The following is a 27,576-nucleotide window of genomic DNA, read 5'->3' on the forward strand; positions in this document are numbered from 1 at the left end:
ATATCTCTGTTCCCATTCCCCATCTCCCTCCCTCCGCCTTTTGGCCTCGATATATTTTCCTCTCTTTCCCTCTACCACACACTCACAAATATTGTTCCGTTTTGTTTTTATATTTCACCGGTTGTTAAAATGAAATTCTGGAATGTTTCTTTCTGTTAATTTCAATGGATTACACGGTGAAACAATTTTTCATGTCTTCCTCCCAATTGCGAATCTGAGCTGAGTTGTCAGTTGTTGAACAATTGATATGTTTGACTGGGGCCTTGTCTTGTCTCCGAGACCATTTGCCTAACCACAGTCCAAAGATGTGAAGGTTAGGTGTCTCGAACATGGTAATTGGTGTTAGTGGATTACGGGGTAGGCAGGAGATTTGCTCTTAGGACGGGAGATGCTTCCAAGGTTCAGTGCTGACCTGACGGGACGAATGGCCTCCTCCTACAGTGGAAATGCTACGATGCCCTGAGATGAAAGAACGTTTTTTTTTCAAGTCAGTCTCCTGCGATACGCGAGTCTCTCTCTGTCTCTGTCCCTCTCCAGCTTTCCCCGTATCTCTGTCCCGGTCCCTTTCTCAACATGAAAATGTTTCAAAACTGCAGACCACAACACATTTACCTGTGGGATGTTGATGAGCTCAAATTACAGGAGACAGCAGACAGGGCCTACCAGTAGTTCGCGGATGCCTTTTTACATGCAGTGGAGCGAAACAGTGAGGTCTCCGTTCAAACATGAGCAGAGAGGAAAGCAGCTCAGGAGTTAAACAAAACCGAGCAGTTGATTTTCTGAAGCGCAGACTTAGTTCACAGCTCAAAGCCACAGGACGAAGACCCAGAAGTACAATGCCGTTGATAATCAACAAAAAATCTGCGCCGGTGATATTTGAATTTCAAACAACTGGAATGTAAGCAGTAATTCCAAAAGGATGGGAGTATACAAGTAGACACGTGTCGTCGCAATTGGATAGAGTTTGGTGAGGCAAAGGCTGAAGTATTTTAAAAGATCGCGGCCTAGGTTTGGGAGCCGTTCGGAGGAGGAGGAGCAGTCTCTGTCAGGGAGAGTACCTGGGAACATCGAAGACACTCAGAAGGTAGGAAGGTAAGTAAGTGATTTTTACTCATTTTTACTTTGATACCTTTTTCAAATTGTGTGTATCGGTGGGGGGGGGGGGGGGGGGGGGACTGAAGTGACATCACAGAAAAGCTGTGACCTGAGTGGCTGGTTGGGAATCTACACTAAATTTAAAAAATAAGCATTGGTAACTAATTAAACATAATTACTTAATTATAATTTAGATGGGTATCTAAGCCAGAGATCGGAGAGTAATATATTTAGCTTTCGCATTTATATTAGAAATCTAGTGCCAGGGAACAGATAGTTAACAGTAACTTTGAATTTTATCTTTTTAAATATTTAAAATGTTTTTTTTAAACTTGTAATTTTAATTAATTGACGCAATGTCAGTTAGAGGGGTGCAGTGCTCTGACGGTGAGATGTGGCAGGCCCGGAGGCTTCCAGCGTCCCGGGTGGCTTCATCTGCAGAAAGTGCACCCAACTGGAGCTCCTCACATACCGCATGGTTCGGTTGGAGCAGCAATTGCATGCACTTAGGATCATGTAATTGGCGGAAAGCGTCATAGATCGCAGTTATATAAATGTGGTCACACCCAAGGTGCAGGCAGAGAAATGGGTGACCACCAGAAAGGGCAGGCAGTCAATGCAGGAATCCCTGTGCTTGTCCCCCTGTCGAGCAGGTATACCCCTTTGGATACTGTCGGGGGTGGTGGGGGGGGGGGTATAGCCTATCAGGGGAAAATAGCAGCAGCCAGAGCAGTGGAACCACGGCTGGCTCTGATGTTGAGAAGGGAGGGTCAAAGCGCAGAAGAGCAATAGAAATAGGTTACTCTATAGTCAGGGGCACAGATCGGCGCTTCTGTGGACGTGAAAGAGACTCCAGGATGGTATGTTGCCTCCCTCTTGCCAGGGTCCAGGATGTCTCCCAACGGGTAGAGGGCACCCTGAAGGGGGAGGGCAAACAGGCAGAGGTCGTTGTACATATTGGTACTAACTACATAGGCAGGAAGGGGCATGAAGTCCTGCAGCAGGAGTTCAGGGAGCGAGGCAGAAAATTAAAAGACAGGACCTCTCGGGTTGTAATCTCGGGATTACTCCCTGTGCCACGTGCCAGTGAGGCTAGAAATAGGAAGATAGAGCAGCTAAACACGTGGCTAAACAGTTGAGTCGGAGGAGAGTTTCCGTTATCTGGACCACTGGGAGCTCTTCCGGGGCAGGTGTGACCTATATAAGAAGGACGGTTTGCATCGAAACCGGAGAGGCATAAATATTCTGGCCGCAAGGTTTGCGAGTGTCACACGGGAGGGTTTAAACTAGTATGGCAGGGGGGTGGGCACGGGAGCAATAGGTCAGAAGGTGAGAGCATTGAGGGAGAACTAGGGAATAGGGACAGGGGGGCTCTGAGGCAGAGCAGACAGGGAGACGTTGCTGAACATAGCGGGTCTGGTGGCCTGAAGTGCATATGTTTTAGTGCAAGAAGTATTACGGGTAAGGCAGATGAACTTAGAGCTTGGATTAGTACTTGGAAGTATGATGTTGTTGCCATTACAGAGACCTAGTTGAGGGACGGGCTGGATCGGCAGCTACACGTTGCAGGATTTAGATGTTTCAGGCGGGATATAGGGGGATGTAAAGGGGGTGGCGGAGTTGCGCTACTGGTTAGGGAGAATATCACAGCTGTACTGCGGGAGGACACCTCAGAGGGCAGTGAGGCTATATGGGTAGAGATAAGGAATAAGAAGGGTGCAGTCACAATGTTGGGGGTTTACTACAGGCCTCCCAACAACCAGCGGGAGATAGAGGAGCAGAGAGGTATACAGATTTTGGAAAAGAGTAAAAACAACAGGGTTGTGGTGATGGGAGATTTCAACTTCCCCAATATTGACTGGGACTCACTTAGTGCCAGGGGATTAGACGGGGCGGTGTTTGTAAGGAGCATCCAGGAGGGGTTCTTAAAACAATATGTCGACATCCATCTGGGGAAGGGGCGGTACTGGACCTGGTATTGGGAAATGAGCCGGCCAGGTGGTAGATGTTTCAGTAGGGGAGCATTTCGGTAACAATGACCACAATTCAGTAAGTTTTAAAGTACTGGTGGACAAGGAGAAGAGTGGTCCTAGGATGAATGTGCTAAATTGGGGGAAGGCTAATTATAACAATATTAGGCGGGAACTGAAGAACATAGATTGTGGGCGGATGTTTGAGGGCAAATCAACATCTGACATGTGGGAGGCGTTCAAGTGTCAGTTGAAAGGAATTCAGGACCGGCATGTTCCTGTGAGGAAGAAGGATAAATACGGCAATTTTCGGGAACCTTGGAGTACGAGATATATTGTAGGCCACGTCAAAAAGAAAAAGGAGGCATTTGTCAGGGCTAAAAGGCTGTGACCAGACGAAGCCTGCGTGGTATATAAGGAAAGTAGGAAGGAACTTAAGCAAGGAGTCAGGAGGGCTAGAATGGGTTACGAAAAGTTATTGGCAAATAGGGTTAAGGAAAATGCCAAGGCTTTTTACACGTACATAAAAAGCAAGAGGGTAGCCAGGGAAAGGGTTGGCACACTGACGGATAGGCAAGGGAATCTATGTGTGGAGCCAGAGGAAATGGGCGAGGTACTAAATGAATACTTTGTATCAGTATTCACCAAAGAGAAGGAATTGGTAGATGTTGAGTCTGGAGATGGGTGTGAAGATAGCCTGGGTCACATTGAGATCCAAAAAGAGGAGATGTTTGGTGTCTTTAAAAATATTAAGGTAGATAAGTCCCCAGGGCCTGATGGGATCTACCCCAGAATACTGAAGGAGGCTGGAGAGGAAATTGCTGAGGCCTTGACAGAAATCTTTGGATCCTCACTGTCTTCAGGGGATGTCCCGGAGGACTGGAGAATAGCCAATGTTGTTCCTCTGTTTAAGAAGGGTCGCAAGGATAATCCAGGGAACTACAGGCCGGTGGGACATATTCAGTGGTAGGTAAATTACTGGAGAGAATTACTCGAGACAGGATCTACTCCCATTTGGAAGCAAATTGACGTATGAGCGAGAGGCAGCATGGTTTTGTGAAGGGGAGGTCGTGTCTTACTAATTTGATAGAGTTTTTCGAGGAGGGCACTCAGATGATTGATGCAGGTAGGGCAGTGGATGTTGTCTATATGGACTTCAGTAAGGCCTTTGACAAGGTCCCTCATGATAGACTAGTACAAAAGGTGGTCACACACGTTCAGGGGTGAGCTGGAAAGGTGGATACAGAACTGGCTAGGTCTTAGAAGGCAGAGAGTAGCAATGGACGGATGCTTTTCTAATTTGAGGGCTGTGACGAGTTGTGTTCCACAGGGGTCAGTGCTGTTTGTAGTATATATAAATGATTTGTAGGAAATGTAACTGGTCTGATTAGTAAGTTTGCAGACGACACAAAGGTTGGTGGAATTGCAGATAGCAATGGGGACTGTCAGAGGATACAGCAGGATTTAGATTGTTTGGAGACTTGGGCGGAGAGATGGCAGATGGAGTTTAATCCGGACAAATGTGAGGTAATGCATTTTGGAAGGTTGAATGCAGGTAGGGAATATACAGTTAATGGTAGAACCCTCAAGAGTATTGAAAGTCAAAGAGATCTAGGAGTACAGGTCCACAGGTCACTGAAAGGGGCAACACAGGTGGAGAAGGTAGTCAAGAAGGCATACGGCATGCTTACCTTCATTGGCCGGGGCATTGAGTATAAGAATTGACAAGTCATGTTGCAGCTGTATAGATCCTTAGTTAGGCCACACTTGGAGTATAGTGTTCAATTCTGGTCGCCACAGTACCAGAAGGATGTGGAGGCTTTAGAGAGGGTGCAGAAGAGATTTACCAGAATGTTGCCTGGTATGGAGGGCATTAGCTCTGAGGACCGGTTGAATAAACTCGGTTTGTTCTCACTGGAACGAAGCAGGTTGAGGGGCGACCTGATAGAGGTCTACAAGATTATGTGGGGCAGAGACAGAGTGGATCGTCAGAGGCTTTTTACCAGGTTAGAGGGTTCAATTACAAGAGGGCATAGGTTTAAGGTGAGAGGGGCAAGGTTTAGAGTAGATTTACGAGGCATTTTTTTACGCAGAGGGGAGTGGGTGCCTGGAACTCGCGACTTGCGGAGGTGGTGGAAGCAGGGACGAAAGTAACATTTAAGGGGCACCTTGCAAACACATGAATAGGACGGGAATAGAGGGATACGGACCCAGGATGTGTAGAAGACTGTAGTTTAGTCGGGCAGCATGGTCGGCACCGGCTTGGGGGGGGGGGGTGGGAGGGGGGCGGAGGGCCTGTTCCTGTGCTGTGCATTTCTTTGTTCTTTGTTCTATTGTGTTTAGTTTAGGTCGCCGTATTTGGGAACGGATAGAACAAAGAAACAAGAACAAAGAAATGTACTGCACAGGAACAGGCCCTTCGGCCCTCCAAGCCCGTGCCGACCATACTGCCCGACTAAACTACAATCTTCTACACTTCCTGGGTCCGTATCCTTCTATTCCCATCCTATTCATATATTTGTCAAGATGCCCCTTGAATGTCCCTATCGTCCCTGCTTCCACTACCTCCTCCGGTAGTGAGTTCCAGGCACCCACTACCCTCTGCGTAAAAAACTTGCCTCGTACATCTACTCTAAACCTTGCCCCTCTCACCGTAAACCTATGCCCCCTAGTAATTGACCCCTCTACCCTGGGGAAAAGCCTCTGACTATCCACTCTGTCTATGCCCCTCATAATTTTGTATACCTCTATCAGGTCGCCCCTCAACCTCCTTCGTTCCAGTGAGAACAAACCGAGTTTATTCAACCGCTCCTCATAGCTTATGCCCTCCATACCAGGCAACATTCTGGTAAATCTCTTCTGCACCCTCTCTAAAGCCTCCACATCCTTCTGGTAGTGTGGCGACCAGAATTGAACACTATACTCCAAGTGTGGCCTAACTAAGGTTCTATACAGCTGCAACATGACTTGCCAATTCTTATACTCAATGCCCCGGCCAATGCAGGCAAGCATGCCGTATGCCTTCTTGACTACCTTCTCCACCTGTGTTGCCCCTTTCAATGACCTGTGGACCTGTACTCCTAGATCTCTTTGACTTTCAATACTCTTGAGGGTTCTACCATTCACTGTATATTCCCTACCTGCATTAGCCCTTCCAAAATGCATTACCTCACATTTGTCCGGATTAAACTCCATCTGCCATCTCTCCGCCCAAGTCTCCAGACAATCTAAATCCTGCTGTATCCTCAGACAGTCCTCATCGCTATCCGCAATTCCACCAACCTTTGTGTCGTCTGCAAAATTACTAATCAGACCAGTTACATTTTCCTCCAAATCATTTATATATACTACAAAGAGCAAAGGTCCCAGCACTGATCCCTGTGGAACACCACTGGTCACAGCCCTCCAATTAGAAAAGCATCCCTCCATTGCTACCCTCTGCCTTCTATGGCCTAGCCAGTTCTGTATCCACCTTGCCAGTTCACCCCTGATCCCGTGTGACTTCACCTTTTGTACTAGTCTACCATGAGGGACCTTGTCAAAGGCCTTACTGAAGTCCATATAGACAACATCTACTGCCCTACCTGCATCAATCATCTTAGTGACCTCCTCGAAAAACTCTATCAAGTTAGTGAGACTTGGCATCGCCTGCAGTTCAGTGGATATTGATTAGATTGATTCCCAAGATGAAACAGTTGACGTATGAGAAGAACGTAAACCGTTTTGGTATCTACTCGCTGGAGTCTAGGAGGATCAGAGGGGGCTTGATCGAGGTACATACGATCCTAAGAAGGTTTGATATCGTAAATGTCGACCAAATGTTCCCACTTACAGGGCAATATCTAACGAGAGGTTACAGAGAGAGGTTGAGAGGCGGTAGATTTAGAACTGATGTAAGGAGTAACTACTTCTCGCAGAGGTTGGTGAATTTGTGGAAATCGCTGTCCCATAGAACGTATCATCTGATTAATGAAATGGTTCCAGGAAGGTGAGAGATGTATTTTTGATTTTCATCATGTGTTCAAGCGTCATGGGGGGGGGGGGGAGTGGGGGGGAGTGGGGGGGTAGGTTTAAGATGCATTTTAGACCAGGTAAAGATCAGCCATGAACCGATTGAATAGCAGAGCAAGCCCAAAGGGCTGAATTGTCTTCTTCCTCTCCAATTCCTATATTATTAATTTTAGTAATGTGACAAACCGCAACATCCGTGATACCAAGTGTGATTCTCGTGCTGCCTGCACTTAAAATAAATGCAATGCAAAAAAAGTGTGTGTTTCTGTGTGTACATGGAAGTGGCGGATGTTGTCGCGATGAGGGGGGTGGGGATTCTGCCTACCGGTTTTGGTGGTGGTGGTTGCTGTTGTAAGATGCAGTGTTATTCATTTTAAAGAAGGAGTCTGTCCAATATCCCATAATGATCTGATTCCTGCAGTTCATTGCAAACATGAGGACAATGTGAAAATAAATGAAATAAATGACTGTAAAACAGCCAATTGGATGCAGATAAAGATTCTCGTGGTGCTATTCCGTCTTATGTTTTGAAACTGATGTGTGTATGAGTGTTCGGCAGTGAGGCAATTTTGAGTATCACATGACTTATCGATTATCCACCTGCATCAATCTCACTGACGATCTCAGGGCGAATGTCAGGTCGGTTCAAGATATTGTTGTCTCTATATTTTCTTTTTCTTTTTCTTTTAAATTAGACTACCCGAGACTTCCGGTGGCGGTTAAGGAGGGAGACTTCCGGTGGCGGCTGTGGAAGGAGACTTCCGGTGGCGGCTATGGAAGAGTAAGTCGCACATTTGGAGGGTCCCGCTCTGGTTGCACATTTGGACCTTTCCCGCGGACCTTTCTCCGGTTTTAATCGGAAGATTTGTAGGTTGCGGCAGCTGGGCACTATTTCCTTGCATTGGTTTATGGAAAAAAGGATCAGAAGTGTGCGAAAGGGCAGAAACAAGAAGCCGGTCGCGAGTGGTGTTCAAGCTGTAACGGGAAACAGTATGGCCGAGGGACGGACCACTGTGGTGGCAGCTGGTGGCAGCGCAGCGTGCAACGGACCCAGTGATGCAGGCCATTCGGGATGAATTCGCCAGATAGAAGCGGGAATGTCTGGACCCGATCAAGGAGTCAATTGATCGCCCGGAATGCAGACTGGGCGCCCAAGATCGGGCGATTCAGAAGATGGAAAGGCCGCTGCTGGAACAAGAGGAGCACCATACAGCTGTGGAACTGGAGGTGGGGATGCTTCGAGAACAGCAGAAAAGACTCTTGGAAAAGGTGGAAGACCTTGAGAACCGGTCCCGCCGTTAGAACCTAAGAATTGTCGGGCTACCGGAGGGGGTTGAGGGAGCATATGCTGGAGGATACGTGGTGGGCATGTTCGAAAAGCTACTGGGGGAGGCGGCATTCCCCCGACCGCTGGTGGTGCACAGGGCATATCGGGAGCTTGCCAGGAAGCTGCGGGCGGGGGACCTTCTAATGCCGATGGTGGTGAGATTCCACAGGTTCTGGACAACGAATGTATTTTACGGTGTGCCAAACGCATACAGAGTTGCAAGAAGGAGAACAGCATCCTGCGGGTGTACCTGGACCTGAGCGTGGGTTGGCGAGGAAGAAGGCAGACTTCAATCAAGTCAAGGCGACTTTCTTTTAGAAGTAGGTGAGGTTTGGCCTGCTGTACCCAGCGCGCCTGTGGGTTAAGCACGAAGACCAACATCATAATTTGGAGTCGCCCGATGAGCCATTGGACTATGCAAAAAGAAAAGGACTGGTGGGAGCTTGAGAAATTTGGATACAGTGACAATATGTTGGCCTTTATTGGGCCCTTTTTCTTTATCTGTTTTTGTCGGGTTTTTTTTTGTTAATTTGTTTTTCTTCCCTCCCCCTTGGAATGTTGCTGGGGTTTCGGTTATTTTTTCTTTCTTTCTTTCTTTGTATCAGTCTTCTCTTTGGAACTCTGTTTAGGGGAGAGGGAAGAGTGGGGCGGGGGAGGGGCGTTGAATCGATTTTCCGTTTTGTTTTTGGTTCTTTCTTGGGGTAGCTGTTGGTAAAGTTCCTTTTGTGTTTTATCTTGGATGTTTATACTGTTGTGTACTTTGGTGGGATGGGGACGTGACTGTCTGCGTTTTGGTGGGTGGTGGTTTTGTTATTTTTGTTTTCTTGCTGCTGGGTGTTTGTTTGGGGATTTTTGCATGAGGGAACTTGTTTACAGGAGCTGGGGTGGGGAGCGAGTGAACAATGGGTTGGGGACTTCTTGGCGCCAGAGGCGGGTGTCACCAAGATAGCTGGGTGAGCTTGCTCACGGAAGCACAGTGGAGGGGGAGGGGGTGTGTATATGATTAGTTTATTAGATGGGTTGGGATTTCGAGTCGTGTTGCTGGGCGGGGGGTGGGGGGGGCGAGGGGGGTTCTGCTGACGTGGTAGGTACTTCGATGGAAGGTCACTGAGGGGGTCGGGGTTGGGGATCGCCCCGGGACTCGCTGGAGCATGTGCGGTGCATAGGTTCGAAGCGGGCCCAAGAAAGGTGATGGCTGACCGGCGGGGTCGGTGGGTGGGTGGGGGGGGGGGGGGGCTGGGGGTGGGGGAGGGAGAGAGGGGGGTCCTTTGCCCCCCACCCCCCCCCCCCCCCCCCACACCCCCCCCCCCCCCACCCCCCCCCCTCCCCCCCCCCCTCTCCCAATTAAGTTGGTTAACTGGAATGTACGGGGGCTAAATGGGCCGGTGAAGAGTCCTCGTGTGTTTGCACACCTGAGGAGACTGAAGGCGGAAGTGCTGATGCTGCAGGAGACATATCATAAAGTTGTGGATCAGGTCAGGTAGAGGAAAGGTTGGTGTAGTCAGGTTTTCCATTCGGGGCTGGATTCAAAGTCCAGTGGGGTTACCATTTTGACCAACAAGCGGGTGGCGTTTGAGGCAGGGAGGACAGTCTCGGATGTGGGAGGTAGATTTATCATGGTCAGTGGCAGGCTGCAGGGGATGAATGTGGTGCTGGTCAACGTACATCCGACAAATTGCGACGATTTTATATAGAGGATACTGGGTAAGATTCCGGACCTGGATTCGCACAGGCTGATTATGGGTGCGGATGTCGACACGCTGATAGATCCAGGCCTGGACCGGTCATGTGCGAGAATGGGCAGTGTGCCAGCAATGGCAAAGTAGCTGACATGGTTAATGGAGCAGATAGAATGTGTTGGATCCGTGGAGATTTAGGCAGTCGAGAGTCAAGCAAGTTTCTTTCTTCTCCCACATTCACGAGGTGTATTCCCGGGTTAATTTATTTGTTGTGGACAGAGCCCTGTTGGTGGGGGTGGTGGACACGGGTTATTCGGCGACTACAATCTCGGACTATGGTCAGGATGGGTGGACCTGCAGCTCTGTACGGATAGTACGCAGCGCCCGCAATGGAGATTGGATGTGGGGCTTTTGGCAGAAGAAGCGTTCTGTGAGAGGTTGAGGCATGCTGAATTACCTGCAGATAAGCGACACGGGGGAGGTCTCAGAAGCGGTGGTCTGGTAAGCGCTGAAGCCAGTGGTCAGAGGAGAGCTGATCTCGATCCGGGCTCACAGGGGCAGGACGGAAAGGGCAGACTCGGACCGACTGCTGCAAGAGATCCTACGAGTGGATAGGAGATATGCGGAGGCTGTTGAGGGAATGCCGGAGGCTGCAGGCGGAATTTTGTCTGTTAACTACATGAAGGGCAGGGGAGCAGCTCAGGAAGGTGAAGGGAGCGATCTACGAGCACGGGGGAAGGCCAGTAGGATGCTTGCACAGCATCTGAGAAAGAGGGAGGCAGCTAGGGAAATTTGAAAAGTGGTTGACGGGGATGGGAACGTAGTTGGGGACTCGGCGGGGGACTCCATCAAACCTTTAGGGACTTATATATTAAGTGGTATAGATCGGAACCCCCTGGAGGCCGGAGGGGATGAGGCACTTCTTGGATGGTCTGACTTTCCCGAAGATGGATGAGGAGCTGGGAGATGGGCTGGGGCCCCGGTCGGGCTGGAAGAGATAGTGGAGGGCTTGAACGGCATGCAGTCGGGCAGGCCCCGGGGCCGGTCAGGTACCCAGTCGAGTTCTATAACAAGGTATCTGGAATATCGTGGCCGGCACTATTTAACGAGGCCATGGAAAAGGAGTTTTACACACCCGATGTCACAGGCCATGATCTCGCTCATTTTGAATAGGGACAAGGACCCGGAGCTGTGCGGTTCTTATAGGCCAATATTTTTGTTAAACGTGGATGCCAAACTCCTGCCCACAATTCACGCCTCTAGGATTGAGGACTGTGTACCGGTCCTTGTAGAGGAGGATGAGACAGGGTTTGTTAAGGCTGCGCAGCTGGGGGCCAATGTAAGAAGGTTGCTTAATCTGATTATGATACCCCCAGAAGGCAGGGAAGCTGAAGTGGTGTTTGCAATGGATGCGGAAAAAGCATTCGACCGGGTCGAGTGGGATTACTTCTGGGAGGTGCAGGAGCAGTTCGGGTTGGGAGGGGCTTTGTTGACTGATTTAGTCTGCTATACCGGTCTCTGGTAGCAAGTGTACGGACAGTTAGGACGACTTCGGAATATTTCACACGACACCGGGGGACAAGACAGGGATGCCCCCTCTCCTCACTGCTGTTTTCGCTGGCGGTAGAGCCGCTGGCAATTGCTCTGAGGGGCTCAAGAGGCTAAAGGGGCTTGGTTCCGGGCGGGGAGGGGGGGGAGCATAGAGTCTCGTTGTATGCGAATAACTTGCTGCTGTATGTCTCCGACCCAATGGAGGGGATGGGGGAAATTATGGGAATCCTCGGGGAATTCGGCCGGTTTTCTGGTTACAAGCTTAAAATGGGGAAGAGCGAGTTGTTGTGTTTGTGGCGAGAGCGAGAGGTCAGGACAGGCGACTAGGGCAACTGCCGTTCAGTGTGGTAGGGGACAGTTTTAGGTGCATGGGCATTCAGGTGGCCAAGGATTGGGACAGGCTACACAGATTGAACCTAGCCCGGTTGGTGGACCATATGAAGGAGGATTTCCGGAGATGGGTGGCGCTACCGTTGTTTCTGGAGGGTGGGTGCAGTCGGTAAAAGTGACGATCCTCACGAGGTTTCTTTTCGTTTTCCAGTGCATCACCATCTTCATCCCGCCGTCCTTTTTAAAGCGGATTAATAAGATTATTATGGGCTTTGTGTGTGTGTGTGTGTGGGGGGGGGGGGGTGTAAGCCCCCGAGGGTGGAGAAGGCAATGCCAGAGCGGAACCGGTGAGATGGTGGACCGACACAGCCGAATTTCAGTAATTACTACTGGGCGGCTAACATAGCCATGGTGAGGAGGTGGCTGGTGGGGAGGGGCTTGTGTGCGCATGGAGGCGACCCGTTTAGGGGCACTGGCGACGGCGCCCCTGCCGTACCCGCCGGCTCTGTACACCAGCAGTCCGATGGTGGTGGCGGCCCTGAGAGTCTGGGAACTGTGGTGGAGGCATGTGGGAGCAGAAGGAGCATTGGTGTGGTCCCGAATCTTCGACAATCATAGGTTTGCCCCGAGGGTGATGGATGGGAGGGGGGGGGGGGGGTGAGGTTCTGTATTTTGCGGAGAGCAGGGATAGAGAGGATGGGGGACTTCTTCTTGTAAGGGAGCTTCCCGAGTCTGAGGGCACTGGAGGAGAAGTCTGCACTGGCTGGAGCGAATGAACTCCGATATTTGCAGGTACGGGAAGTTTTACAGAGGCAGGTACCAACCGTCCCAGTCCTGCGTAAAGGGGGATACACGACATAGTGGTCTCTTGAGAATTAAAAGGGGAGTGGAGCGTCACGGACATATATAAAGAGCTTATGGGTTCGGAGGAGACGGTGACCGAGGACCTGACGCAAAAGTGGGAGGAGGAGCTGGGGGGGGGCTAAATGGAGGATGGCCTTGGGGCGGACGCATTAGGAAGGGTCAATGATACCGCAACATGTGCCAGGCTCAGCCTGATCCAATTTATCGTTGTTCACCGGGCTCACATGACAGTCGCCCGGATGGGGAGATTTTTTGGGGTGGAGGACAGATGTGCGAAGTGTGTGTTTGGGGGGGGGGGGGGGGGGCGCAATGCGAACCATGTCCACATGTTCTGGGCATGGCTAAAACTGAGGGGATTTTGTCAGGGGTTTGCCGACACCATGTCCACGGTATTAAATACGAGGGTGGCAATGCGTCCGGAGGTGGCGATTATTGGGGTATCGCAGGACCTGGGAATCCAGGAGGACAAAGAGGCAGGCGTTCTGGCTTTGCTTTCCTCGCAGCCCGGAGGCGTACATTGCTGGCGTGGAGGGACTCACGGCCCCCGAAATCGGAGACCTGGCGTTCAGAAGTGGCAGGCTTCCTCTGCCTGGAGAAAATGAATTTCGCCATGAGAGGATCTCAGCGTGGGCTCGCCCGGAGGGAGCAACCATTCGTCGACTTCTCGCAGAGAACTAACCATCAGCAGAAAGGGGGAGGGGTGGCTAAGCTAGCGTAGGTTAGGGGGGGTGGGGGGGTAAGTAATGGCAAAACCTACGGGAGAGGGTGGTGGAATTTGTACCATGTATATGCTTCTCTTGTTACTTAGATTGTTAATTCGGCTGCTGTTATAATACTAAAGAAAATACCTCAATAAAAAGTTTATTAAAAAAGCAAAGAAATTTAGAGTACCCATTTATTTTTTTCAGTTAAGGGACAATTTACCGTGGTCAATCTACCCACTCGCAACATATTTGGATTGTAGGGATGAGACCTACACTGACACGGGGAGAATGTGCAAAGCGCAAATAGAAAGTGACAAGGGGCTTTGATCGAATCAGAGTTCTCAGCGCCTTGAGTCAGCAGTACTCACTACGGTGCGACAATGCCGCCCATTGCTCTATATATATCTGTCTGTCTGTCTGTCTACCTATCTATCTAACTATCTATCTCCCTATGTATCTATCTACCAATCTATCTATCTACCTGTCCCTCTATCTACATATACATATATCTATCTGTATAGCTATCTGTCTTTCTATCTATTTATATAGCTATCGATCTATCTATCAATCTATATACCCATCTATCTGTCTGTCTATCCATCTATCTTTCTACCTCACTGCTTGCCTGTCCTTCTGTCTATCTATGTATGTATCTATCTATCTGTCATTCTATGTATCTATTTATCTATCTATTCATATATATGTATGTCTGTATAACCATCTATCTACATATCTACCCATCCACCTTTCTATCTTTTTATCATCGCCTCCCCATTTCTGTGGTTCACTTAACTAAAGAATAACTAAATACTGATGATCCAGGGGCTTTTCACAGTAACTTCATCAATGTAAGCATACTTGTGACAATAAGGATTATTATTATTAAAATGATTAATCCGTTATTGCTTGATGGAAATAGATGTGCTCGAAATTTAAGAAAGTACTTTATGGGTCCGTCTCGATTTTCTCAACATGCATTTATGTTTCCGAGCGTAAGAAAACAGGGTTTATGTGGAACGAAGACGAGGCAGACAAGCTGAAGAGTAGTCAAAAGTATTCCGGATGTAGAGTTCTTAACTGTGCCGTTACTATACAGCTAAAAGCCACGACAGAAAAAAATCTTCCAGACCTAAACCCTTCGACGGTGATATTCGAAATTGTAAAGTAATTTATTGTGTCTTCCACATTTAATGAGTGACGATAAGGTTTTCCCTGTACAAAGGCAGACTCCCAGGATTGGAACAAATGTAGGGCTGTTGGCTGTTGCAGTAGAATTCAGTATGAGGAAGGAACCTGACTTACACATGTGTTGGAAAATTACTTCGTGTCAAGCAATGTTGTGTGATAGTAGCGTGGAACGTTTCATGCAGAATAACAATAAGCAAGCTGACAAAATTACGGATGGTAAAGCAATTCGACTTCGATCAAACACAAGTTTTGAACTTGCAAAAACATTGCGTGAATAACTTTAAAAGATTGTGTCTTTTTTCGGCAATTTATTCAACTTGAGGTCCAAATGAGCTGTCGAGCCGCCATCTGAATTAACTTAACCCAAGATCCTCTGACGTCTATCGCATTATGTTTAAAATTTCAATATTGCCTCCGTCCACACAAAGCCCTATTATCTCACTCTATTCTCCCTATCACACATACAAAATATTCCCACCCACCTTCTGCTTAAACTTTGATTAACTATTCAAGACAAATCCAGAAACACAGTTGAGTTGAACGCCATAGTTACTTTTATGATTTTTTTTTTTTTAATTTCATGCAACTTTGCTGAATCTTGAATAAAGAAAGTAAGTCTCGATGTGAAATAGCTTTCTAATGTTTCATCCACTTTCACAATGCCCCCTGCCGAAATATTTTCTTTGCCAGTTTGTTATTATTCTGTTATGATGCTTGCGTGTTTTAATGTGCAGCAGTCGATTTCATTCAGCTCACTGTGATCCCATTCAGAGATGTGTTGTTTTTGTAATTCTACAGGTTGCCAACAGATTGAAAGGGACTGGGGATATCAGATGGTACGAGACGCCGAAGAAGCCCATACACCAATATGCAAATGACGATGTTGATGCTCTATCGAATTTGTAGTTTTACTTTCATCTAAATCTTAGATCATAACCGCGTTATGCTTCTCTTTTGCATGTTTGAAAATTTTGCCTGTGAATAGATATATAACATTCGCTTCAGAACATGGCGGAGTCCACAATCATTATTGTCAGGTTGCAGACACGAGTGTTGGAACGTCATACTCATGCCACTCTTCCCAATACTCCTTCGATCACATTCTTCTGGCGATGAGTTATCTTCTAAATATCCTATCGAATATCGTGGCGACAGCATAATATAAGTACTCTCTGGAAATGATGTGCTCCAGCAGAGGAACGTCTTTCGATATCGACTCTGACAAATCTTTCATAACTTGCAATATGTGTATTTGGCCAAATTTATGCCTTACCATCTTCCACATCCGAACATACCAATTAGTAGGTAGCTCGGGCGTTCTGGTCTGCTACGCTATTACATAATTCATGGTGGGTATGATTTGAACAAAACCGTCACATTCCTGCTTACCTCTCAGACTATTTACATCCTTGGCCATCAAGATTATATCTTACAGTGACTCAAAGATATTCAAGGAATCTGTCTGAACCGCTTTCGAGGAAGAGCATTCCAAAATTTCACAAGTTTCTGCGCGACCAAAAATGTATTCCACATCTCCGTCTTTAATGAGCAAACAATTATTGTGAAACAGTGACCCCGAGTTCTAGATTTCCCCACAAGAGTAATCATCTTTTAGACACCCACCCTGTCAAGGCCGCTCAGTATTTCATAAGCATTTGTCATGACGCCTCTTCATCTTCTGAACTCCAACAGTTACGTGCCTAAGCTTGCCAGTGGACCCACATGTTTACCCCTCATTTCCGGAATTCGTTGTGTAAGCTTTCTATTAACTACATCAAATGACTTCCGGCACTTACTCTAATAAAGAGACAAGTGTCATTCCAGATGTCCTCTCAACAATGGCTTGTGCAACTGAAGCATAATCGGTATTTAATTCCCCGTATCTAACTGTGCTATTAGATTTGCTCCTCACTTTCCGCATCGGCAACAGACATTTTATGATTGATCCACCTGTTCCACTCCTGCAATTCCGAGCTTTGCAATTTTCACACCCATAAGATGACATGTATCCTTCTAATGTTCCCTGCCAAATGGATAAACGCACATTTTTCCACATTGGTCTCGGTATTTCACGAAGTGTGCACTCTAGCCTAACCTCTCAACCAAGGCTTATCGACGTCTTACGTTATCTTCACAAATTGTCTTCATAACTGTCTTTGCTTCATCTGAAAATCTGCCAACCAATTCGCCGTCCTATCATTGATATATATATTATCGAGAATTGTGTTCCAAATACTGGTACCTGTTGTGAAGCACCTTTATTCTCCTGTCAGAAAATGAGCAATTATGTCTGCTTTTTCTTTCCTGTCAACTAGGCAGTCTTCAAACCATGCCAGTACCTTACGCCTACACCATGAACTTTTATTTCCACTACGTATTTGTTGTGAAGCCTCATCTGATACCTGTTGAACATCGCAGTACCATTTTTCGCATCAATGTATACACATGAGAAATTGTTTCTTCAAATAACTCGAAAACATTCGTCGTACAGTAATGATCAAGCTACAAACTGTGATAATTCGCCTGGTTACCTTGAATATATCCAGTTGTAACGTTATAACAACTATATTGATAGCTTTTAAATGTTTCCCTGTGACAGAGGTCAAGCCAACATTTCTATGTTTTCATGTTTTGTGTCGATTTACCTTTCTGCAATAGTTATTTTACAATTTAATGGAACATTTCTGAAGTATATTGAGGTTCTGAAAATTCCAACCAACGCATAACTCTCTTGCAGCGCCTTTTAATACACGACGACACAATCCGTCAGGAGCCACATCCTGTCAATCATCAACCGAGGAATTTTGCAATGGAACACTTCCCTCGTGATTGTAATTACTGTTGTTTCTTCCCTCGAAATGACTGATTTACAACTGTTTCTTTGGTGTTACTTGCACCGTCTAATAATTACCTGTGCCAAATATATGTTCAATTAGGCGACCATTTTCTTATTAGCTATTATTTCAGCGCGTAATCACTTTCTGTCAAACTAAATATTTAAAAATAAATATCTATACAAGTCCGACATCTGTCTTTAGATTTCGGTCTTGCTTTCTAATATAACGCAATGTATCCGCGATTATTATTCTTAAATTTCGAATGGTGGGTGATCCGTTTGGATATGTTCCATGTCGTTGGCAAACATTAATTCTGTATATTCTAAATATTATATTCCTTCAAATCTCTGCCAACATATATATATATATATAATAAATTTCGTGTACCCAATTTATTTGACCAATTAAGGGGCAGTTTTGTGTGACCAATCCACCTACCCTGCACATCTTTTACCATATTTTACCATATTTTATTATATTAATATTTTTTATAAAAAATTAATTTAGTTGTTAGCCAGATCTTGGTAGAAAGTAAGAGGAATGGCAGGGAATGGAGTGCAATGTTCCTCCTGCAGGATGTTTGAGGTGAGGGATGCAGTTAGTGTTCCTGCTGATTTTACCTGCACGAAATGCTGCCATCTCCAGCTCCTCCAAGACCGAGTTAGGGAACTGGAGCTGGAGTTGGAAGAACTTCGGAACATTCGGGAGGCAGAAGGGGTCATAGATAGCAGCTTCAGGGAATTAGTTACACCAAAGATTGGAGATAGGTGGGTAACTGTAAGAGGGACTGGGAAAAAGCAGTCAGTGCAGGGATCCCCTGCGGTCGTTCCCCTGAGAAACAAGTATACCGCTTTGGATACTTGTGGGGGGGGGGGGGACTTACCAGGGGTAAGCCATGGGGTACGGGGCTCTGGCACGGAGTCTGTCCCTGTTGCTCAGAAGGGAAGGGGGAGAGGAGCAGAGCATTAGTAATTGGGGACTCTATAGTCAGGGGCACCGATAGGAGATTTTGTGGGAGGGTGAGAGACTCACGTTTGGTATGTTGCCTCCCAGGTGCAAGGGTACGTGATTTCTCGGATCGTGTTTTCCGGGTCCTTAGGGGGGAGGGGGAGCAGCCCCAAGTCGTGGTCCACATTGGCACTAACGACATAGGTAGGAAAGGGGACAAGGATGTCAGGCAGGCTTTCAGGGAGCTATGATGGAAGCTCAGAACTAGAACAAACAGAGTTGTTATCTCTGGGTTGTTGCCCGTGCCACGTGATAGTGAGATGAGGAATAGGGAGAGAGAACATTTAAACACGTTGCTACAGGGATGGTGCAGGCGGGAGGGATTCAGATTTCTGGATAACTGGGGCTCCTTCTGGGGAAGGTGGGACATCTACAGACAGGATGGTCTACATCTGAACCTGAGGGGCACAAATATCCTGGGGCGGAGATTTGTTAGTGCTCTTTGGGGGGGGGGGGGTTTAAACTAATGCAGCAGGGGCATGGGAACCTGGATTGTAGTTTTAGGGTAAGGGGGAATGAGAGTATAGAGGTCAGGTGCACAGATTTGACGTCGCAGGAGGGGGCCAGTGTTCAGGTAGGTGGTTTGAAGTGTGTCTACTTCAATGCCAGGAGTATACGAAACAAGGTAGGGGAACTGGCAGCATGGGTTGGTACCTGGGACTTCGATGTTGTGGCCATTTCGGAGACATGGATAGAGCAGGGACAGGAATGGATGTTGCAGGTTCCGGGGTTTAGGTGTTTTAGTTAGCTCAAAGAAGGAGGCAAAAGAGGGGGAGGTGTGGCGCTGCTAGTCAAGAGCAGTATTACGGTGGCGGAGAGGATGCGAGATGGGGACTCTTCTTCCGAGGTAGTATGGGCTGAAGTTAGAAACAGGAAAGGAGAGGTCACCCTGTTGGGAGTTTTTTATAGGCCTCCTAATATTTCTAGGGATGTAGAGGAAAGGATGGCGAAGATGATTCTGGATATGAGCGAAAGTAACAGGGTAGTTATTATGGGAGACTTTAACTTTCCAAATATTGACTGGAAAATATATAGTTCGAGTACAATTGATGGGTCGTTTTTTGTACAGTGTGTGCAGGAGGGTTTCCTGAAACAATATGTTGACAGGCCAACAAGAGGCGAGGCCACGTTGGATTTGGTTTTGGGTAATGAACCAGGCCAGGTGTTGGATTTGGAGGTAGGAGAGCACTTTGGGGACAGTGACCCCAATTCGGTGACGTTTGCGTTAATGATGGAAACGGATAAGTATACACCGCAGGGCACGAGTTATAGCTGGGGGAAGGGCAATTGTGATGCCATTAGACGTGACTTGGGGGGGGGGGGGGATAAGTGGAGAAGTAGGCTGCAAGTGTTGGGCACACTGGAGAAGTGGGGCTTGTTCATGGATCAGCTACTGCGTGTTCTTGATAAGTATGTACCGGTCAGACAGGGAGGAAGGCGTCGAGCGAGGGAACCGTGGTTTACCAAGGAAGTGGAATCACTTGTTAAGAGGAAGAAGGAGGCCTATGTGAAGGTGAAGTGTGAAGTTTCGGTTGGGGCGATGGATAGTTACAAGGTAGCGAGGAAGGATCTAAAGAGAGAGCTAAGACGAGCAAGGAGGGGACATGAGAAGTATTTGGCAGGAAGGATCAAGGAAAACCCAAAAGTTTTCTACAGGTATGTCAGGAATAAGCGAATGACTAGGGAAAGAGTAGGACCAGTCAAGGACAGGGATGGGAAATTGTGTGTGGAGTCTGAAGAGATAGGCGAGATACTAAATGAATATGTTTCGTCAGTATTCACTCAGGAAAAAGATAATGTTGTGGAGGAGAATGCTGAGCCCCAGGCTAATAGAATAGATGGCATTGAGGTACGTAGGGAAGAGGTGTTGGCAATTCTGGACAGGCTGAAAATCGATAAGTCCCCGGGACCTGATGGGATTTATCCTAGGATTCTATGGGAGGCCAGGGAAGAGATTGCTGGACCTTTGGCTTTGATTTTTATGTCATCATTGGCTACAGGAATAGTGCCAGAGGACTGGAGGACAGCAAATGTGGTCCCTTTGTTCAAAAAGGGGAGCAGAGACAACCCCGGCAACTATAGACCGGTGAGCCTCACGTCTGTAGTGGGTAAAGTCTTGGAGGGGATTATAAGAGACAAGATTTATAATCATCTAGATAGGAATAATATGATCAGGGATAGTCAGCATGGCTTTGTGAAGGGTAGGTCATGCCTCACAAACCTTATTGAGTTATTTGAGAAGGTGACTGAACAGGTAGACGAGGGTAGAGCAGTTGATGTGGTGTATATGGATTTCAGCAAAGCGGTTGATAAGGTTCCCCACGGTAGGCTATTGCAAAAAATACGGAGGCTGGGGATTGAGGGTGATTTAGAGATGTGGATCAGAAATTGGCTAGCTGAAAGAAGACAGAGGGTGGTGGTTGATGGGAAATGTTCAGAATGGAGTACAGTCACAAGTGGAGTACCACAAGGATCTGTTCTGGGGCCGTTGCTGTTTGTCATTTTTATCAATGACCTAGAGGAAGGCGCAGAAGGGTGGGTGACTAAATTTGCAGACAATACTAAAGTCGGTGGTGTTGTCGATAGTGAGGAAGGATGTAGCAGGTTACAGCGGGATATAGATAAGCTGCAGAGCTGGGCTGAGAGGTGGCAAATGGAGTTTAATGTAGAGAAGTGTGAGGTGATTCACTTTGGAAGGAATAACAGGAATGCGGAATATTTGGCTAATGGTAAAGTTTTTGAAAGTGTGGATGAGCAGAGGGATCTAGGTGTCCATGTACATAGATCCCTGAAAGTTGCCACCCAGATTGATAGGGTTGTGAAGAAGGCCTATGGAGTGTTGGCCTTTATTGGTAGAGGGATTGAGTTCCGGAGTCGGGAGGTCATGTTGCAGCTGTACAGAACTCTGGTACGGCCGCATCTGGAGTATTGCGTACAGTTCTGGTCACCACATTATAGGAAGGACGTGGAGGCTTTGGAGCGGGTGCAGAGGAGATTTACCAGGATGTTGCCTGGTATGGAGGGAAAATCTTATGAGGAAAGGCTGATGGACTTGAGGTTGTTTTCGTTGGAAAGAAGAAGGTTAAGAGGAGACTTAATAGAGGCATACAAAATGATCAGGGGGCTGGATAGGGTGGACAGTGAGAGCCTTCTCCCGCGGATGGATATGGCTGGCACGGGGGGACATAACTTTAAACTGAGGGGTAATAGATATGGGACAGAGGTCAGAGGTATGTTCTTTACGCAAAGAGTAGTGAGGCCGTGGAATGCCCTACCTGCTACAGTAGTGAACTCGCCAACATTGAGGGCATTTAAAAGTTTATTGGATAAACATATGGATGATAATGGCATAGTGTAGGTTAGATGGCTTTTGTTTCGGTGCAACATCGTGGGCCGAAGGGCCTGTACTGCGCTGTATTGTTCTATGTTCTATGTTCTATCTTTGGGTTGTGGCGGCGAAACCCAGATAAACACGGGGAGAATGTCCAAACTCGACACAGACATGTTGGCAACACGGTCGCACACGTAGCTGGCACTGTGGCTTCACAGCACCAGGGCGCCAGGTTCTATTACCTGCTCGGTCACTGTCTGTGCAGAGTTTGCACGTTCTCCCCAACTCTGCGTGGGCTTCCTCCGGGTGCTCCGGTTTCCTCCCACAGTCCAAAGATGTGGACGTTAGGTGGATTGGACATGCTAAGTTGCCCTCAGTATCCAAAAAGGTGAGGAGGGGTTGTTGGGTTATGGGGATAGGGTAGAAGTGAGGGCTTAAGTGGGTTGGTGCAGACACGACGGGCCGAGTGGCCTCATTCTGCACTGTATTATTCTATGTATCTATGTATGCCAGTGACCCAGAGCCGGCTTCGTACCTGGGACCTCGGCGCCGTGAGGCTACAGTGCGTCACACTGCGCCAACCCTGCCAATATATTTCTATTGACCTACCCCTTAACGTAAATTGCCAATCCCTTTCGCTACTTGCTATGTTTTACTGTTATCCTGATTGCCCTTAATTGCATTTAGAATGTAGTTATTTGCCGGCACCTCTCTCCCTCAACTTCAGTTGCACAAAGACCACTGCAACCTTCGGGTGAATTAAAGTTGAAGTAATTGATTAATCGTTGAAAACATGCCCAATATGACTCAAGCACCGGTTAGTTCTAGGATGTGTGGGTCAAATAAATTATTCCGAAAACATTGTCTGAATTTGTCTTATGTGCAAACTTGGCCCAACTGATTGTCGGAGTCCATAATTGGGTTAACACCTTCATGATAATTGCTGTAACTTTCTGACATACTCCCACTATTTCTACTTTGATATCTCTTTCTGCTGTGTGATTAGATTCGGGAACATTTGTGGAACTCCAGTGGCCCCCGGGTGCGTTTAGTGTTCGTTATCACTACAATAATCGCTTGTATTTCATGCTTTAGAGAACTTAAGGCAATCCTCTCCATAAAATTAATACTATGCTTACGGAACCAAACTTCCACAATTTCCTACATTCCTCGCATTCCCCAATATCCCATGCTCGTCATCAATCAACATTCAAATTTAATTCTATATCATTCTGCAGTCATGTATGCGCAATAGCTATTAGATCATGGTACTAATATTTCTTTGCAAAGGCTTCTCACTTTTTTGTTACATTCCTTTTCTGATATTTGTCACATTTGTTTATCCGAATTATGCCAATTTGCACTTGATGACTATCCAGTACCTTATATTATATAATCAATTTCGCTTGTACCTACATGGATCACGACAACTGGATCCTACCCGAGTGGAACAAGTAACACGAAACCGGCACCAGACAAGGATCAGGGTCCGAGGCTATTTTCTGTGCAGAGAAATGTCAATACCGTCATCCTGAAACACATTGCAAAATACTGTCTCCCACCTTACATATTTATTACTCAAAATGGTGTATCGGTGGAGTTGAATGAGTGGAAGTTTAAAGTCGCGTACTGCGACTCGTTTACTCATAGCTTGGACAGCACGTTTTAAGCTGGCTGTTCTGCATATCCACCTTTGAAACGTAATTTTCACACGCAAGTTGTGAGCACCGCAAATCCGCCTCAAAATTGCAAAGTGTGAGGCTCCTCCACTATCAGCTGCTCGGACCCATTAATTACTCGATCAGGGTCACATAGTCCAGTCTCTTGCCGCTGACCACAGCCACTGATACGAATCTAAGACGCGTAACTGTCTAAGAAAAAAGGGCACCATTATTGCTCCACCACTCTCATGCTTTGCATTACCTGCCGTTCAGTTCGAAATCAATAATCCTATGCCGGAGTTCGTCAAGCTGCTTACACTTTCTACAGGCATAAGTCTCATAGACTGCTGCGGCAAAGTCCAACATTATTTACATTCCACAGTTAGACCATAAGACCAGAAGACATAGGAGCGGAAGTAAGGCCATTCGGCCAATCGAGTCCACTCCACCATTCAATCATGGCTGATTTCAACTCCATTTACCCGCTCTCTCTCCATAGCCCTTAATTCCTCGAGAAATCAAGAATGTATCAACTTCTGTCTTGAAGACACTCAACGTCCCGGCCGCCACCTCCCTCTATGGCAATGAATTCCACAGACCCACCACTCTCTGGCTGAAGAAATGTTTCCTCATCTCTGTTCTAAAGTGACTCCCTTTTATTCAAAGGCTGTGCCCCCGGGCCCGAGTCTCCCCTGCTAATTGCAACCGAACAAGCATCCTGCCATCTTTACTTCTGCTCTTCACTTAACATAATTCTTTAATTTCATAAATATGTTTTCTAAAACCTTTTTAATTCCTTGCTACCCTTCCCGCCGTACATGACATTGCGTCACGAACTGAATTTGCTACTCACTCAGTTTCTATTTCAGTCTTGACTTGACATACATGTATCCTCGCGTGCCGCCACTGAGCACAGAGATACGGAACACGACGTGCACATCTTACATCATTTGTACATATAGACATACATGCAGAGAAAATAGGAATTGATAGCATGTTGGAACAGGAGGAGGCAGGAAAACTGAGTAGGAAACAAAAGGGATACATAACTTGAACATCTCCAGTTGATAGTCACTGCACAGGTTTCCGCCGAAATAATGTTCAGCCATTCCTGCAGAAGGATTGTTTTGATTGAAATATATTTTCGGACTGTGAGTTTTAGAAGTTCAGAACAATCACCGTCTTAATTTTTGATTAAGAAGAAAGTTAGATAGTAAATGGCAGAACGAATAAGAGTATTGACATGAAGAGGGATCGGAGTGTACTTATCCACAGGTCACTAAAAGTGGCAATTTAGTTGGGGAATGCAGTTCAGAAGACACATGGCACGCCGGACTTCAAAGGCAGGCGCTTTGAGTAATAAAAAATTGGCAATTTATGCTGCTGCTGTATGCAACCTTCGTTCGAACATGGTTGGAAAATATTCTGCTCGCCAAAACACCAGGAGTAAGTGGAGGCTTTGGACAGAGTACAGCAGAGCTTTGCCAGGTTCTTTCCTGGTATGGAGGGCATTAGCAAAGAGAGGAGTTGGATGAATTCGTTTTTTTCTCACTGGAATAGCGGAGGTTGAGGTGTGATGTCATACACGTAATCAAAATTAGGATGCAGTAAGAAGTCTTCCAACACCAGGCTAAAATCCAACAGGTTTGTTTCGATCACTTGCTTTCGGAGCGCAGCTCCTTCATTCCTCTCTCCAGTCGCTCTGTCTGGACGTGTAAAGACAGATTTACCTGCAAAGACACCCGTTCAATGCATCGTCTTACATCATTGACTTTGTCTATATCTGTTTTTCTGGAACCCACCTCTCCATTCACCCGAGGACGTAGCTGCGCTGCGAAAGCAAATGATTCGAAAGAAACCAGTTGGACTTTAACCTGGTGCTGTAAGACGTCTTACTGTGCTCACCCCAGTCCAATGCCGGCATCTCCTCAGCGTGTCTATACGTGTTGGTACAGGGACGAAGATATACCTGGCCTTACCGTCTTTCACCATCATGCAGGTAAACTCGTGACAGCATGAAAAATCAAGGAAATCCAGTTTGTTGGAATGTGTTGTACTGTTTTGCTTTTAAAGTGTTTAAATTTTGATTTTTAAAAAATTATTGCAAGCATCGTTTGGCATGGAAAATGGAACAAATGCATTGACATGTTGAACAACGAGCAACAATGCAAATAAACGATTGTTTCTTTCATTTACGGAATGTGGCCATCGCTGATTAGACCACCATTTATTACCCAGCCTTAATTAGCCATCAGAAGGTGGTGGTGAGCTTCCATCTTGAACTTGTACGTTCCATGAGGTGTAAATACATCTACTGGGCTGTTAGAGAGGGATTTCCATGGTGGCCCCACATCAAAAAAGGATCGGCGCTACATTTCCAAATCCACGTGATCAGTGACATGCTGACCGGTGGTCGTGTTCCCAGGGATCTGAGGCACTTTCCTTCTAGATGGTCGCCGTCGTTTGGAACGTGATTTATAATGGACCTTGGAAAATTCCTGAATTGATTCCTGAAGGCGGTACACATGGCTGCTGCTGTTCGTCATCGGTGGAGGTTTTGAATGTTTGAGGAATGGGAAGAAATACGGCGTGCTGCTTTTCTCTGGATAGTTTGGAACTTCTTGATTGGTTTCGGAACTGGACTCATCCATGCAAATGGAGAGTATCCCACTGCACCCATGTTGTGCCTTGTATATGGTGCACAGTCTTTAGAGAGTCAAGACGTGAGTTACTCGCCGTATGAACCATTTAATTTGTTCTGCCCTGGTAGTGACAGCATTATTATGGTTAGCCTAGTTCCGCTTTTGATCAAGTGAAAGCCCCATATTTTGTATTGTGGGGGATTCAAAGATGGTAATGCCATTGCATGCCAAGGGGCGATGGTCATGGCCTCTCAATTGTTTGGGCGCGCGAATGTAACTTGCCAGTTGTCAGTCCAAACTTAGGTATTTTAAATCGTTCGTGGGATTTGGGGGTCGCTGCTGAACCAGCATTTAATTATCCATCGCTGAGGGCATAGAAGCGCCAACCACATTACTGTGGGACTTGGGCCACAGTTAGGCCAGAAAAGCTAAGGATGACAGATTATCTCGACCAAATAATATAGTGAAACAGATGTTTTTTTTATTTGACACAATTGACAATGGTTTCATTGTCATATTATACTTGGAATTCCATTTTATGTGTTGAATTCCAATTCTACTATCTGCTCTGGTGGAATTTAAACCCGTGTCCCTATCTCTGTGACTCTGGTTTATCGTCCAGCGACAATGCCACTCACTATGACACTAACTCCCCCTGGTGTATTGCTGCATTTCGTCATGGACTGCTTCATTATCTGAGGAGTGGCAAATGGTGCTGAACATTGTGAAATCATGTGCGTACATCCCCACTTCTGACATTGTAATGAAATGGAGATCATGGATGACGCAGCTGAAGATGATTGGGGCTAGGATACTACGCTGAGTAACGGCAGGAAGGGTGTTCAGGAGCAGAGATGATTGGTTTCTACCCACCACCACCATCTTCCTTTAATCCAGGAACAACACCATGAAGCAGAGGGTTTTCCTCTGATTCCGATGGACTCGAGTGTCGCTTGGGATCCTTGATGCCATCTTTGGCGAAATGCTGCCTTTATTTCAAGGGCAGCCACTCTCACCACACCCTGACATTCAACTGTTTTTTCAATGTCTGAAACATGGCTTCAATAAGGCCAGGAGCTGACTGACCCTGGAGGAAAAAACTGAGAGCACACGAGCAGGCTATTGCTGAGTATGTGCCGCCTGACAGCACTGTTGATGACTCCTTCACTTTGCTGATGATGGAGCGTTAATTGGCTGAATTGGATTTGTCCTGTTTCTTGTTTACAGGACACACCTCGGCACCTTTCCACATGACCGGATAGGTGCCACTATTGGGACAGCTTGACTAGGCGTACCGCAGTTTCTGCGGTACAGCACTACTGGCGGAATATTGCTGGGGCCCATATCTGTGTCAGTATCCAGTTCCGTCAGCGGATTC

This window comes from Scyliorhinus torazame, chromosome 12 (genome assembly GCF_047496885.1).
Source record: "Scyliorhinus torazame isolate Kashiwa2021f chromosome 12, sScyTor2.1, whole genome shotgun sequence".
In the NCBI taxonomy this organism is placed as follows: domain Eukaryota; kingdom Metazoa; phylum Chordata; class Chondrichthyes; order Carcharhiniformes; family Scyliorhinidae; genus Scyliorhinus; species Scyliorhinus torazame.